Source organism: Acipenser ruthenus, chromosome 10 (genome assembly GCF_902713425.1).
Source record: "Acipenser ruthenus chromosome 10, fAciRut3.2 maternal haplotype, whole genome shotgun sequence".
Lineage (NCBI taxonomy): Eukaryota > Metazoa > Chordata > Actinopteri > Acipenseriformes > Acipenseridae > Acipenser > Acipenser ruthenus.
The window spans coordinates 2,249,439-2,267,071 of NC_081198.1; the positions used below are offsets into that span (position 1 = coordinate 2,249,439).

The window sequence follows — 17,633 nt, forward strand, 5'->3', positions numbered from 1 at the left end:
CTGAGTGTGTCCTCCAGTGCATTTTAAAGGCTTCTGTGGAGTAATCAGATTTTTCAATTTCATACTCAGCCATGTGAAAGCAACTTTAATTCAGCTCTTTCGATGAGGCCTGGTGTTTTGAGAGCAGACAAGATAGTGCTGCTGCTGTGTGTATGTGTGTCCTATGGCTTCCCTTCATTGTGAGGGGGTGTTTATTCTGCAAGGGAATCCAATGAATTTGGTTTTGATCCAGGGATCCAGCAATAGACTGGTCTGACTCATCTGGAAGGAGGGAATGTGTGAATATGGGGAAACACTCTATCATTAATTATGAATGGATGTGTCTGCAGCAACTTCATTTTGGACATGTTTATAGCAACAAGTGTTTGCGTATATCCCTTTAAGGTACAAGGGACATATGTGTCCCACAAATATAAATGATGCTAACTTTCTTATTTTTGCAATGAGGGGCACGAAACAGGGTTTAAAATGTACTGACAGGTTGGATCTGGTCATCCAAATAATCAGTTCCCTCGTGATACTTGAGTCGCTCTCAAATGTATTTTAAGAAGAAAGTGTTTGAACAACCGCTCAATTCCTTGTGTACCTTAAGAAGATATAAAAAATACATAGAAGATAAAAAATACATGATGATATATACAGGCAAAGCCGTTATAATTACAATTTTGCGTCACGTATGTTAATATTATTAATAAATGAGAAATTAGGAAAAAAGAAGAATGTTTACAGTAACTGATTATTAGTAACAATATAACAGGCTATAGGATTACTGTATTAATAAAATATGTGACAAAGGCATGACATAAAGCTTTCTCTAGTTGACAGTCATAAAAAATATGTGTATGACAATAATTGACTTGGGGTTCCAGAGGTATTTATCTAAAGGATTTCATTCATCTAATACCTGCGCCATCTGTTGTTATTTAGAATGATATACCTCCATGGTTCTGTTGTGTTATACCTTGTTCAATATCGGTCATCATGGTCACTTTTAGGACGGTTTCTGGGCTGGTTGCTTCCAGCTTGCTCACAACCAGCATTCTCTGTTTGTTATTGTCCAAATTCATATGGTGCATTTCTGGTGTTTCAGCCCTCTGCAGCCGCTGTCTTCCCCTATCCATCAACAGTCCGATCGTAACTCACTGCTCTCTTTAGTGTGGCTTTCCCTTTTTGCAGCATGAAAGTGTACCATCAGAAACACAGAGCCAGCAGTGTGATGTGTTAGTATTCTCATGTGTGCACACTCTAAACAATGCCCTTATTCTGCATACAAACTTATTAATATTGTAGGCATGTCAGAGAGATGATATTGTTTGTGTATTTTGTTTCATATTGGGTTTTTTTTATCTGTAAGATTATGTAACAGCCCAACAATTTCCAAGCATGTTTACTGTGGAGTCTTAAATAAATCTTCTCTTATCTCCACAAAGCAACTGTTTTCTGAAAGGCAGACTATGAAAAAGCTGATTCCTTTAAAATGGAGAAATTTTCTAGCATGTTTTCGAATCCCTTTCTGTTTTCACAGTGCGTGAACATAAATACTGCATTAACCACACAAAGTTGGATCCTTAATCAATCTGTATGTGTATATATATATATATATATATATATATATATATATATATATATATATATACACATACAGATTGAGTGTGGTATATGGATATAGCTAAATGTACATATGATTGAATGCACATTCCTGTTTGAAGCTCTACTACATCAAAGCATATTACTTTTGGTGCAAATCGCTATTTTAAACGTGGGCCCTGCTCGTTCTGCAATTCACTCTGTTTTGTTGTTTGCCTTTTTTAGCCTAACAACTATGATTACTTGATTCTTTACTTTTGTATACAATAACTCAAGGTACTCATTCAGGTTTCATGAATAATTATACAGAAGTATCAATGCAGTCTCCCAGCACTAGTAAACAGATGACTATCGCCGCCGTTTCAGACAGAAAAAATAAAACGCTGGCTCACAGCGATTATACTGCACATTTGTAAATCATTATGCATTAGTTTAAAGCCTCATTTGTCACTTTGTGAGTGCAGTTGGTGGAATATGTTGTATATTGTGTAATAGGATATTAACCACATGTGCAGTAACCCCTAGGTACTGAAGCTGTAATAACATGCCAGTATTTAATAAAAGTGCTACTGAGATCTGTCTTATTTGTTGGTTGCAAGGAGAGCTAGCATATTCAGTACAGTGCAGTTCTTATAGTTTTCCTCCATTCAGGGTCTGTTTTTATCTGACAGGCTATGGAAGAGTTAAGAACAGGTATTGTCTGTGCAGTACAATACTGTATACTGTATATTTACCCAGTTGTAGAGGTACGTGCACTGGCACTGCAAATATAAAACATCATTTCCGTTCTCCTGGAGCCGCGATGCAGGAAATATTGAGTAAGTACAGTGGTATAGAGTTTCCAGTACCTTTTATACAAGCACAGCATTTGCATTTTTTCATTCAATAACACTGCACTTAAACTACTTAATAATCAGAAACACAACAACAAAAAGAAAGCCTTCAGGATTTATTGACTTGCAAATTAGCATGCAAAGATCACACTGGATAGCTGATTGGATCTGTTTTAAATTTTGTGTGTGTGTGTGTCCACGGTCGTAGTCATACAGTTGCTGTTGTCTTAGTCAGCCTTTTTAGCATTCTTAATGGAAGAAGTTCCTAATGCTCTTGTCATTGCATCAAGAGGACTACTGTCTCAATCAGAAAACTAAAACTAGAGCCTGGTAGTCCTGGTGCATTGACCATGGGCTTTTATATATATTTTTTCTCATTCCATGGTGCTTGTAGATTGACATTACATTGACAAGTCCAGTTTATTCCTTGTAAAGATCTGTCAGCTGTGTGCTCAGTTTTTAATTACACACTTGCATCTCCTTCCATTTGCATTTCATCCACTTTTTACACTTTATTAGCGCGGCTGACAAGGACGTACAGACTTTCATGCTGCTTGTCTTTAAAGTTCTGCTTTTAAAAGCATGCATCCCTAAAATATGTATGTAGGTGTGTAAGTCATAGCTATTGGGGAGGACAACATCTGAAAAAGGGCATGCCTTTGTATGGGGTTTGAGCTCATTTAGCAGCAGAATGCAGACATTCATGTCAAGTTAAGTTTTTGTTGCAATGTGTTTTGCCATAAGGCCCCAGCAGGGTATTCCTTATGGGAAAAGAAGCCACTGTGTGTACAGATTTGTTTCTTTTCCTCTTTTTTGTGATGAATTATTGGTGCTTGTGAGTGGCAGCCCTGGGGACTGGTGGTCTAATTCTCTTTTCCTGTGCAATGTGAGCTACTGCACACAGCCCTGTTAGAATGCCTCTAGCCTTCTTTAAAGGGAATATAGTTTTCAATGCCCATCCAAGCCTACTGAAAATACCAGCAAGACAGGCAACTAGAACTTGAACAACACTTTAAATTTACAGTGAATAGACTTTAAAATTACTTCACTTTTATCAGCCTCTCAACCCGTATAACCAGCTGAAAAGACTAGAATAGACCAGTGATGGGCAGTGATCGCTGGAACTTCCAATACGGAATACACTCTTTGGCCTCTTTTCATTAAACTACCTGTAGCAGTCACAGAATTCTGCTGAACTATGTGTTGGTTATGTGATATAATCCACTGTCTGCTTAGAGCATAATTCCACCCCTACAGTCCTCTCGAGATAAAAGGAAAGGCCATCAGCTCACTCTGTCAACTAGCACACTGTGAATTATATTTGACGATTCATTTTTCTGGCCTTTAAGGTTTGGCAGTGGCAGCAGCAGTCTGTTTACTTGCCGGAGAAGTAAATCCCTCATGTGCTCTCCTGCCCTCTCTGTTCAGCTACTCCCGCTTGCTGTGTGGTGCGGCGAGCTGTGCTGTGCAGGATTTAACAATCCACGGGTCTCTAAAGCAGCTCTCGTCGGCTCGCGAGTCTTTAGAATGAAAGAAACAAGAGCATGGTAAGCCGGCTCACTGGATAGTCAAGTTATTAAATAACTTGAATGTCCTCTGGGGTAAGTTTTGATTCATATCAGAAAGGCACCTGCAAGCTATTCAGCTGCCTTCTAATAACACTGTCCCATGTATGAGCAAAACAGCAAAATTACACTGGCAGTATATTGTATATTTAATCCTTTGAGTCTATGTGTGCATGTATGTATGCAAGAATGCATGCACCTACAAATACATGCATGTATGTACAGTATGCATGTATGTATTTAAATAAACAGCAACTTTCATCAGCCTGCCAAAGGTCATGTTCGGTGCATTACCAATCTCATTAGAGCTAGTGAAGCAGAAGCTGACTTGGACATGGAATCTTCTGCCCTTTATAGATATATAGCGTGCATAGATCGAGACACAATGTGAATTTCTGAAACACATCTCCTGTGCATATTTTACAGTTGATGCACAGCATTGTAAGCTATGTGGAATGGCATTACGACCTCAGAAATGCAGCCTCGTGGCACTGCTTGAAGGTGCCTCTGCTAAATTATTTTATTGCAGGCCTTTATGAGGGGGAAAGGGTTAGATTCTAAATTAGAAAATAGAAATGAAGTACAATGAAGCTTTCAGTGTCTGCTAACACAAGCCTAGTCTTGCTGCTGCAGGGTTAACTGCTGTGAGTAGCCTTGAAATGCTCAGCTCTTTAAAATATTAATGGATATTTATTTGGCTGGTACTAATCCTATTGAGCCAATTATAACCATCCCAGGAAACTGCTGATGCAGGGCTTAGCAATGGATATCTGGGTCTTTCTCAAAGAAACAACCAAAGACTTCTTTTGACACCTTTAGAATCATCATTCGGAATCAGAACAGCTCTAAAAGCCATTCCAAAAAAAAAAATCTGTTTGTTCCAGTTATTATGCAGTTCTATATACAATTATGTAGGGATGTACCGTATATCAGAACACAGATGTAAATTACCTGTAAATTACCTGATTAAAGGGGGAATTGAAGTACAGCATTTTCGATAACACTAGTTTAGAGTTCTGTTATATACATGGGTCTTGTATTAATGTATATTAAAACATTCTTATAAAATGTTATATGAATAAAATAAACTGCTAAACATCATTTATATTATGTTTACACATAGCACATAACCACTTATAAAGGATTCCTCAACATCATTTATGTTCCTGTTGAAATTCTGCCTTGTTGTTTATGTGTTAAGCTGAGGGAACACAACAGCTTGGAACTTGGTTTCAGGAGGTTCAGACCACTGCATGGCACACCAGGGGAGACTAATACAGCAAAGTAGCCTCAAACTAGGTCTCCCGGGCTCCTGGAACAAGGTTTCAAGCCACTGTTCCTGAAAACGTGGCTTTGTGTTCCCTCAGCTTAAGGTGCTGCTATAACATTGTGCCGATGTTGGAATTAAATTAGGAAGTGAAATGCAAATTTGAACCGTATAATAATTCATTTGAGGTCAACTGTAGGAGGGAGTGATTTTTTTTAAAGTATCCTTGCACATAATAAGGCTTTACAGAAAAAAGCCTGTCCCATTTACTGGTAATTTTCAAAAGACCCTCCTTGAAAAGCACCTCTGCTCTTTGTATTCATAAAGACGTCAGTGTTAGCATGCTAAGTAGGGTTCTCAGGCACTTAGCCACAAGAGACAAGAGTTTTAATGTGACAGGTGTGGTGTGCTTGTGCACAACAGCTCCTCAAAGAACATGACAATTGGAATTCAGTTTATTTTTTCTAGGTTGTTTTGTAACTGAACATGATCTATTTGCAGTAAATAGCTTTGAGAATATAGCCCTAGATGCTGACAAAGTGACAATACGCTGCTCTTTAAGGACGTGGAAAATATTCAAATAATATAAGATAATGTCCTCAATAGGCCACCGTAGGTCTCACATAACTCTATTGACTGAAATAATTATGTAGGAGTCAATAGTGTCTAAACAGAGTTGCAGCCTGCTATGTTAGAACAGGAGCACAATTCTCCAGCTTGTGATGCTGTACATTGCTGACCTTTTCAGAAGTTTTAGCATTCTCTGCACGCAGTTAACAGCTACCTTGCTCAAAGATCTGCCCCTTGTTATACAGGTGTCCAATCATGAGTGAGCAGAGGCGGGACATAAATATGCTAGGGTAAGCGGTGTAAGAATAGCTGAATTTTGTGTGATATTGCTTATTATAGAGATTGTTATTGAAAATTAAATTGAGAACTTCAAAGTAATATTTCGAATTGCTTTTTACAAATGTCATCAGAAAAATGTCATCAGACAACGGAGACATCGTAGTCGATCTGGTTACGAATCCATTTTCAAGAAGAACTTTCTCAGAAAAATTGGAGATTGTTAAAAAAGGGAGGTATACACCACAAATACCTGAACTGACACAGGAAGGGATTAGCTCGCCACTTCCAAAATTCAAATTATGAAAGGTATCCGTGGCTTACCGGTAGCTGTCAATTAAAAAAATTATACTGCTGGAACTATCTTTTGTTCACTCCAGAAAAGGCGATGTGGAACAGCACTGGCTACAGAAATCTATGATGTCAAACAAAGTCAGCACAAAAACATGAGTGAGTCACTGTAACACTCAAAACTTTTGAACAAACCTGGACTGATGTTCAACTGAATGAGCAGAAGCGTAGGGATACAATACATCACAATGAGCAAGTAAGAAAAAATTGTGAGGTTCTACACTTGATTGATTCTGTCGTTTACCTTGGAAAGCAAGAACTGGCTTTCAGAGGGTATGATGAAGGCAACAATTCCCCAAATAGAGGTAAATATGTGGAATTACTTTCTGTGATTTCTGATAACAACAGCATGTTAAGCAATCACTTGTCAATAGCCACAGTATAGATGCAATAAAAGCAGATAGGAAGCCAAGTACGTAGCTGTAATGGTAGATGATACAACCAATGCTGGAAACGCAGCTCAGCTGTCTTGTGTTTTCAGGTATGTGTATTTTAGAAAGAAAAAACACACCCAATAAAGTTACCAACACTACAGTCACAATTGAGGGGCTAGTAAGTAGTGTCTTATATTTCATTTTAGAATTTAATTATTTTTTTTTCCTTTCTGAAAATTAGTTTTGCTAATGGCGACTTGGAGTAAATAGATTTGAGAATCTAGCCAAAAAGTTGCTAAACAAATACAAACACTTTTAACCTTAACCTAGATCTCTTCACCTCAATCTCTCCAGACAGTAAAGTCTCCACACAGTCCTGATAACTGAGAGCACTACGTAAGGCTCCAATTCTTTAACAAGACTGTCACTGTAGTGTTAATGACCTGGGCCCTCACAAGACAATTTAAGGTTTTAAAATGGAGTTGTGAAAGGCTTCATCCCTCAATAGCTGCTTTGCAATGGAAAGCATTTTTTCATGCGTTTGCAAAGCATAAAAGCAATATTCGCTCTTGTTTATGAGTGACTTGACAGCGGCGTATGCATTTCCGTGCAAAATAACCTCGCAGAGCCCCCTTTAAGGGCCTGCTGTCACCCTATTATCCCTCTGCAGATGGAAATAAGAAAACAAGAATCAAATCCTTTGAATAATTAGATTCTCTTGGAAACACTGATGCCAAGCATGACAGGAGAAGAGGCGACCTGACTGAGTTATGAGTACCAGTGCTTTCAGATTTGTATGCACCCAGTGTTAAGAGCAGCAAAGGAAACACTCAGAGATTCAGGGAGCGTTGGCTGCTCCTTGGCTCTAGCTAAATAGTGTACAGTTTTACGCTGAACTTGTTTTTCCTAATAATAATAATAATAGTAATAATAATAATAATAATAATAATAATAATAATAATAATAATAATAATAATATATTTTCAAAGGTGATACAGCTCATTTTTAAGAAAGTCCTTGGAAAAGAGAGTAAACTGCAGATCCCAGTGGTCCATGTAAAGTATCAGTACGATGTGTGGCTAATGGTAATGCTGTCTTCCTGTTACCCGAAGAACATAAAATGCTTTCGCGACAAATGAAACAAAGAGGAATTCCTATTAAAAGCGCTTCATGAACAGGAGCTCAGACCCTCGCTTCCTGCTGGCAAACGCCATTTTCCACAAGCTGCACTCAGCACGGCACTCGCTCAGGAACCCAATGCAAACAAAATTATTTTCATATCAAGTAAATGCGCTCCAGCGGGGAGGATAAGCGCTCGGAATGGCAGAGAGGGCGTCTGGAGTTGTGCCCACGAGAGTGCTGCAAAAAAAATAAATAAATAAACAGCCTGCCTCCACTACCAGCAACACATGCTTAGCAGCTGTGTAGCAGTTATACTTTTAAGTCTTTGAAAAAGAGACGCTATTACTGTCATGAAGAACAATGGTAGGAAAGCCATTTGCCAATACATTAAATGTGCTCTCAGTAGCAGATATCACAGCTCTATTTCATAAAGAAAAGAAAAATAAATACAGTATTTTCGGTAATACAATTAGCCGAGGAATCGGGGAGGCTGAATGAAAGTTATGTTTGTGAATACCAGTACTGTGACAGGGATGATAAATGTTATGTTACAGTAAATCATAAATAACTCCTTGGGGCTGCTTGCTGCACACATTCCCGGGTTTCATAGCGGCTCCTGCTTTTGCTTTTTGACACTGATTGTTTTTCAGTTGCAGGCCAGTTTGAGGATACAGTGGTCACACTTTAGCATCTCCAAATTGTCATTAGCAACAAAAAAAAAAAGTCAGACAGTAGAAAAGCACTTAATAAAGTTACTATTTAATTTAGGGACTTGTGGTTACTCTAAAATTGTTTATTATTTGTTTTAGAAATGCAAATTATGTTTTTTTCTTTCAGACCACAAATTCGCTGATGGTGATTTGGAGTAAATACTGTAGCGTTGACAGTATATCTAAATACACTGAGTGCATGCAATGTTTTATTTTCTTCAGGTCTTACCCATTATATACAAATGTTGCACGCATTCATCCATGCATATATACTCAATTCTATTTAATTATTATTATTATTATTTGTTTATTTGGCAGACGCCTTTATCCAAGGCGACTTACAGAGACTAGGGTGTGTGAACTATGCATCAGCTGCAGAGTCACTTACGATTACGTCCCACCCAAAAGACAGAGCACAAGGAGGTTAAGTGACTTGCTCAGGGTCACACAATGAGTCAGTGGCTGAAGTGGGATTTGAACCGGGGACCTCCTGGTTCCAAGCCCTTTTCTTTAACCACTGGACCACACAGCCTCCTATATTTGGATTCTGGTTTCCATTTGTCTTGTTCTCCACACCAGTGCTGCATACAACAGGGATTAGATAATGTCGAAATTCCTGCTGGTCTATGGCTTTGCCATTTGCTTATCTGTTACCAGGCTGTCACTGTAAAACAGCACTCTTCAGTGAGTAGTACATGGACTGCCCTCAGGTCTATAGCAGAATGTCAGACGCAGATACTGTTTACAGTAACTGCTTTCCTCTGGAGAGGCACTTCAAGAAGTTAAGCCTCTGGGTGGCTGGGTGAGGCCTCCATAAGAGGGTCTTGATGCTGGCTGCCCATTCAGCGGTTCTGCTAGCAGAATGACGGTCTCTGAAATCCCATGCATTAGCCATGAAACACAGGGTTCAAAAGGGTAAAGAGTGTGTCCTAATGCATATACTGTGATGGAAGAGAGCTGTCCAGTGGAGAAACTAATGCAGTTTGTCATGCTTGTCCTATGCTTATTCAATGTATGCATTCAATGTGCTTTATCATGGTTACACGTTGGTTTTACAGCGCTTTGCCACAGCAGTGATTGCTTGCGTTTTACTGACACGCTAATGTGTAATGAGTAATGCTGTCGGCCACAGTGGATCACCACGCTAAGACAGGGGATTTCAGTGGCACTGCACCGAAGATGATTGTCACCACTAAAGCCTGCTTTAATTTTGAACATCATTGTTTTGCAAAAGCAACCTGGCAGAAATAATGTTAAAAATCCCACAAGCGCCGTTATACACAAAACTGAGAGAGAACAAAGAGAATAATTGGAAAGGTAAGCTGTGGTAAGCTGATTGGTAGACCTGCCTCTTAGGCAAGCCACTAATTCCTCTTTAAAGCCTATGTTATTTTTGTAATGCTATTAAACAAAGTGCATCGATGTTCTATTTTACTTTTGCTCAAAGTTAAACAAAGAAAGCTGCATTTCAGCTTTCTTTTCTGAATGCCTGGACGAAACATAATTTGTGGTATTTGTAACCCGTCGTTACTAACTGCAGCTGATTAGGAGTTTCACTTACGGCTACATCAAAAGCTCCTTCTCTTGTTCACCAGCCCAGGATGTGTGTTTAGGTCTTTGGCAGTGTCTATGTTTGGATCTCTCATTCTGTTTCATAAATGTTTTTGGTCAATTGGCTCTGACTGATCTCATTATTTGAAAGTATAATAACTGTGTAAACATGTTGAAAACACAATAATGAATAATTGATTTAGAGTACTCTTACATTATTATTGTGTTTTGAGTGGCAAGTGTCAACTCATACACAGCATTAAGTACGAACAAATGACACTGGGCAGCAAAGGGTTAATGGAACTTGATACATCACAATTAATCATCCTTCCCTTGACTCTACAACTAACAAGTTGAGCACGAATATGAGTAACACTTTATATTAAGGTGCTGCTTATTAATGTTTTACAAATATATAATATATGCTTAATAACTATGTTATAGAGTGTTAATAAAGCAGTATAGATAACCAGAATTATGTTTAAACATCCCAAAATACAATAGGTGGCTAAAAACTGTCCCCTTTATAAAAACGTAATTCTGTCTATGGCTATTGCATGGTTGTAAACCATCTAAATGCTTTATCAACACTCTATACCATAGTTATTAAGCAAATATTATAATATGTATAAAACATTTATAAAACATTAATAAGCATCTCCTTAATATAAGGTGTTACCAAAATATGTATCTTTTGCACCCAGGGAAATCAAAGCCCTTGCCGTACGTATATCATCAATATCGTTTCTGAAGGATCGAAATCCTTTCTGCTACTTGTAATGGGCAAACCAGCCAGAATGATGTTAAACTACACTCTGGAAACCATCCTTATGGCCTGGTTTCAGTTATTACATTGCCTCTGACAGGTAAGACAGTCTGGTTGCCAGAAATAGAACCACAGCTTGTGTCTGAATGTTATCGAGGCCAACCAAATTAGAGTCTTATACCTCAATACAGTTCCTGCTCTTCTCTGCCACTGGATTATTCATTGCGGGAGACCTACATCTATAAAACATGAAACAATGAATCCTAATGAATACTTTAACATGGCAGGAAGCTATACACGCAGAATTAAATTAGTAAAAAAAATATTTTTGTTCTTTGTTGATAATCAACAACAATCATTTTCAGTAATGGTTTATTTTAACGTTCCTTACGTTGAAGTGTGATCACGTTATTTATTTTTTTTGGCATCTCTTGTTTTTTGTGTTTTGATGAACTGTATGTCCTGCAGCACCATAATCAAACTGCCATAACCCCACTGGCACTGTTAATATTCAGTGTCATTTAGGAGCAGCATGCTGTCTGCCCACAGGATAGATACAGCTTTGAAGTTCCAGAACTTATCTTCCAGTCTGACATGAGTCAAAGATTTAAAAGCACGGTTAATGAATTCTCTGTTACCCACAGGTGCATTTCTCATTTTCTGCATTTTCAATAATAATAATAATAATACTTTATAAAGACATTCATTAATCTTACCTTAACAAACAATATTGATTTTTTTTTTTTTTTTACAGTAGTAAAGATCTTTTTATTAGTATTCGTAGTTTGGTTTTTCAGGCAGCTTTTCTGCCCTGCCCAGTAGGGGGCCTCAAAGACAGGGATCCCCTCTGACCCACCACTAGGTCGTGTGATGGTGGGCTTTGACAAGCTTCTTAAAGCAGGCGGAAACTGCTTAAATTGTCCTGCTTTTCATTTTCAATCCGACAGGCTTATCTGTGTAAAAAACTGGACAAACGTTAACGAGTATTTCTAATTGAGGATGATATTTTAATGATCCCATTCACTGCCTGTGAAATATGCTCTTACATCCAGAGCAGGATTAAAAGGGTTTTAATTTATTTATTATTTTACCAGTTTCCAATATTGGTGACCTTCAGTTTCTATAAAGGAAGGAGGATGTGGAATACATGTGTGCATTAACTGAAGGGTTAAGATGAAGCGCCTAATTTGTGCTTAAGGGGCTGGTTTAAATTTAATGGATGAACTAGAGGTAAATGAGCAGAATTAATGGGTTTTGCTTTTCCTAATTACATGCCCTCTAAGCTCATTTTAATGTGAAAAGGTTTTAAATGTGGAAACAAAGAACAATATAATGTTTTTTTTTTCCAAATTTTGTTTTGTACAGCTACATTTCCCATCGTTTTCACATGGAAAGGTCTGTGCATTAAGCCTGCATTGTATTTAAATCGTTTTAATTGCTGTTTTATTTTATAACACTGTGTTCCAAACACATTCCTCTGTATGGTTTGTAATCCTATTGAGCACTGCAAGTATACTTCTCATTCCCCAGCCTTGGTTTCTTTGCTATATTTGAAAACGCCTACGTTCTTCAAAACATAATCTTAGAAATATTTTGGAGAATTTGTTTTTATTTTTTTGTGGGCAAAGATGAAAGAAAATCCACGTTGCAAAGTGTGCTCCCATTTACTTACGATCACACTCTCTCCGAGCGAACGTCATAACCGCTGTACACGCTGGACTGCATGATCAGTTATATATAGCTTTTAAGCTCATCTCACGCTCTGAGGTCAGAATCCACGGCAGTGCTTTACATGACACTAGGACAACACCACTTCAGGAATGAAATGGAAATGCCTGTTTGATTACTCCTTCTGGGCAATGCCCATCTCCACATATGTCTTTCACAACTGTATTATCTTGCCGAGGACTATTCATCTTGAGTGACGTTCTTGAACTAAAAGCAACCACTATTCATGCAAACACTATTCCATCCATTACAGCACATATTCTTCATTTTTTTTTATTTCATTTTGATGATGAAATGCAGGCTGGCTCAATGTGAGCAGAGATGCAGGAGCCACTGTCTTTTCCATTATTGTAATGTGGAGGTCAACCTGATCATTGTAGGTTCTCATAGCCTTGCTGGGTAACACTTTACATTAAATGTCTAATTACTGTGCATTTACATAGTAGTTACTTAGTCAATACATGTGTGCTTGCATATAATTACAATGTTATTATGCATAGTTACAATGTACTTAATGTGTCAATTTTGTTGCATGATATAGCCCGAACCCTAACCCTAAACCTAACCCTAACCCTAACCCTTTTTCTGATACAATTGTGTACTAATATATATATATCGTGCAATTAGTGTGCATGTCCATTAAGACACTTTTAATAATAGAAAACAATTGTATTTAATAAGTAAGGTTTTTTGCACACCATTGCAGTACTTAAGTTCTTCTTCTTGATGCACATTTTTCTGTATTTCATATAAATGTGTCCTAGGTGGTCTCTTTTTTAAATTAACTACTAGTCTAGAGTGTCTTGTTCTTGCTTATGCAGTGTGTAACGCCACTCCTTTTCAGGAGACATGACATTTTTTAAAAATGAAATTGCACATTGAATTTCGTGCTGATGACAGACGAGGCACAGGCAGCAATGAAGATGAAAGTCATCCTTCATCCTGTTCTCCTGTGTTTTGGATCCCAGAGCTTTTATATTCCACACGTAGCACCATGTCAATCCCCAAGCTGTTCTACAAACTGTTCATTCCCTTCTGTGTTAAACTGCACAGGAGCCTTTACCCACCAATGGTTAGCACAGTACTGAGCACCTGGAGCTCCCCACCCCTTCAATCCCCGCCCCCCTTCAACCCCCCCCCCCCCCTCCCCACACCCCCTGACCCCAGATTTTGGTAAACATAAATTTTCTTGCATAGTAGCTTACATGGGACAACTTATATTCCATCATCCGAAAAACACTTTTGAGTTTTTCAGGCTGGCTTGAAACGGCTTTGATGAAATTGTTTCAACGTCGTTTGTAATTTATTTAGCAGCATATTGCTCTGTTCTTTTGTAGTAACGCATTGTTTTACACAAGGTGTTTACATCTCAGCAGGGAAATGTCTGTACAATTTAATATACAAGTTAACTGTTACTGATATTAAATCACAGCTCAGTCATTTTCAACCCTGAATGTAAAATGCAAAACCACAATATTTTCCTAATGCACTGCTGTTACAGATTGTGTCCCCTGTCAAAGAGATGAGACTAAAAGCTCTATAACAACACATGCAAAGGAGCTTGGCTGTGTTGCATAAGGTTTAAGATGCTTGCTTGCAGCCTTCACCCTGTTCATTTACTTTCTATGAACTCAGTGCCTCCTGTCTATCTTGTGCAAAACTACATGTGTTGTACAAAAGATTCCAGACACATACAAAGGGACTGATCAATGCACACTATATGAAGAGCAGGGCTTCCATTGAGACTAGACTAGGCTGTATCGTAGGAATCTGATCACTGGTTCACAGAATGCTGCCTTCTTATCTAACGGGCAGTTTACAGAGGAGAGCACACCATCAGTACAGATGAAGGTCACCAGACAGCTCTGATTTACTGCACCAAAGATTAATACAAGGTTCGGGGGGAGGGCGGGACTTATATTGTTAAGAAATTCTAAAAGAAACTACAATTCAAAGGCAAGCATTTAGAGCAGAAGTCTTTTTCAATGAAAAAATGACTTCTAGTTGAAATGTTTGGCTTTGCCTTTATGTTTCTTTTAGTATTTCCTAATTCAGCACCATTGATTGTTTATTAGTTATGGATCACATATATTGTTGTAAGAGATTGGAATGCCCCATCAATAGAAAGGAAGTCTGTAGATCATCTCCATAGGCTATCCATTCACTTGTTTTATGTACAATAGGTGGCTTAGTAACATTCACTGTATTGTTTTTTTTTATGTATTACTGTAATTCTTGCTCATGCTCTGGTTAAATAAATAAAATAGAGCAGTACTTTCTTTTTTACTTCATGGTGTACATATGGCTGTTCCATATGGCCAGCTACAGGCTAAAACAGAAAAAAGTGCTCCTTCTGCAAATGAGATATGGCATTTTACTGCACTAAGTCATTTTCTAAATGCATAAATCGGTAAATAAATGAAAAGCAGAGGCAGCATCACGCAGGGTTTGTGATGTGTAATTCTGGTGTTGAATAACATGATCATCCATAATCTGCTCCTCTCTGCCATTGCTCAGCTTGATAGGGTATTGAAAGGCAAGCAGGAGATGTCATTTTGCAGTGTTTTATTACTGTTCAGAAAATGTGTCTTGCTGTACGACCAGGAGGAATCTCAGAAACACAAGGAAAGAATGGGAACCTGATAAGATTTGTCCTGTTGGCTTCACAAGCACACTGTTAGCCCATATTACTGAATTGTTTCATTACTGACCCCGATGTAATATTTGAAGCATGTAAAATATGTGTATTCAACGTTAACGTGATATTACTTTCTGTTCAAATGAGTGCTGCACGGACCGATTATTCGAATCCACAGAAATGAGATGCTGACAATCTGAAAAATTGAACAATGCAATAATATAATAATCGGTTCATGCAGCTCTCATTTAAATGTTATACGCTTGAAACAATGTCAGAAAGAGCCTATATGAACCCTATGTACTGTACTCTTACTGAGCTCCCTTAGATCCAGATTAACACAATCTAAAATTGAACATATATGTTTTTTCATCTCAACGATAATAATGGGGGAAAAAGCAATGTGACTATATTGAAAGCAATGTGGCTATATAGAAAGCAATGTGGATATATATAAAGCGATATGTGAACATGTTCACTATAACTATATGTTCTACATATAAAAGTCTGTATTCAATTGATCTAAACAGTGTGGGATCTTAATGCACCACCACTGAAATAATTTGAAAAGCACTCTTCAATGGCAACTCAAACTGTGCAAGAGAGCTTATTTAGTGTCTGATAAATCATATACAACTGTTTAGATCAATTTAATAGACCTCAAAGAGTGGTAAAACACAGCACTATGGTTGTCAGAAGTGACTGGTTGCTGTGTGAATAGTGCAGTGTAAGGCGACTGAGTTGCAGTTCTGTTAGTTTTGTGGAGAAGCACAAATGGTGTGGATATGGCTTTCTTCAAAGCTTTGCATTCTCTGTGCCTCTATCGTAGTCCCAGAGAGAGAGATCTGCTTATTTGGTTCACCCAATAATTCACCCAGTTTTCATATTAATTCCTTATAAAAAGCTTTGATTTCCATGCAAATGGACTAGTCACAACAAAGCCCTCCACCAGGAGCAAGCAGGGATGCTGAGAAAGGTAGCGCAGGTTGATGGTTAGCAAGAGCATTCATTATTTAACACAGACAGGGAGTCTGAAATCCAATGTTTCGGCTTAAGGAGTTATTTTCTTTTTCTGGCCATTCTTTAATTTCTTTTTTCTTTTTTCCCATTAATTCAGGGGGTCTGATGCATTATGTACTCTGCATGCTGTGTGTGTGTGTGAAATCAAGGGTTTAAACCACAAAGCAATGCACCACTCTGTACAGCACATGGAGGATGCACAGGCAGAGGATGATTCAAATAATTGTCTTCAAAGAAGAAATACGGTCCAAAGAAAACAACTGAATCCATCTTAACAATGCCCCATACAGCACTCTTCTGTCCTCAGGTTTTCGTGGCTAGTACCCAGGTACAGTAGCTTACTGTTATTACTCCAATGTGTTGTCATATACAGTGATATATGTGCAACCTGATTGCATTGGTCCTGGTACTTGCAGGGTTAACATGTGGATTGAGACGTGGGTCTTGAAGTTTTTCAAGCTGTTTTTTGTGCTGCGGCGGGGTCATGCTGCAGCTGTCTGGGATGCTATGCCTTGGCAGAGCTGATAACCAAAGATGGATTGTAGATTTAATCTGAGCTAATCTAAAAAATGAGACTTTTGGGATTTGGAAAAGGGGTTTATACCGATTTCATGCTAAAAGGGCAGACCATGTTAATTTTTATATAAGTAAATTAAATGCATGCACAAATAGGAAATAACATTGTCATCCTCAATAAACTAGAGAGAGCGAGAGAGGGGGGGGGGGGTGCATTGATAAAAGTCATGGCTTCAATCCTAGCCTGGACATCCTCAGTACAGTAAAAATGATTTCCCTTTTTGTTTGGCAGTTTGCTGTGAAGAAGCTGAAAATGAATACCAATATCTAAGTTGTCAATTAAAAAAAAAAAAATATATATATATATATATATATATATATATATATATATATATATAAAGAATGATATTTATAAAAAGGGCAGGACATTGTGATAGATAACATTATTGAGAAAACCCAAGTATAGATACCATGATGGTTCCCCGCTGGCCTGCCTTCAGTTATTGCAGATGCCACTATCTTAAAGCCCTGCTGGTTGTTCTGGTTGTATTGTTGTAAAGGTCCATAGTTGTAAATTCAGTCTTTCTTTTGAACTTTCTCTCACAATGCTGTGAAGGGCAAAATGAGCAGGGACTACAACATTATCATCAGTCAGCACAATGGCATTTACAATATCGTAATGAATTAGGGATTGATAAGATGCTTTATCTTCCATCATGTCAATACAATTCACTGTTTCTGTAAAATAAGCAAGGAAAA

At 38.0% G+C, this 17,633-nt stretch overlaps 1 protein-coding gene across 1 annotated transcript in view; it reads left to right on the top strand.

The window, feature by feature from the left end:
• The window catches only part of LOC117407190 (disabled homolog 1-like), a 164,666-nt gene that overhangs the window by 5,534 nt on the left and 141,499 nt on the right, over nt 1-17,633 (top strand). The window lies entirely within an intron of this gene.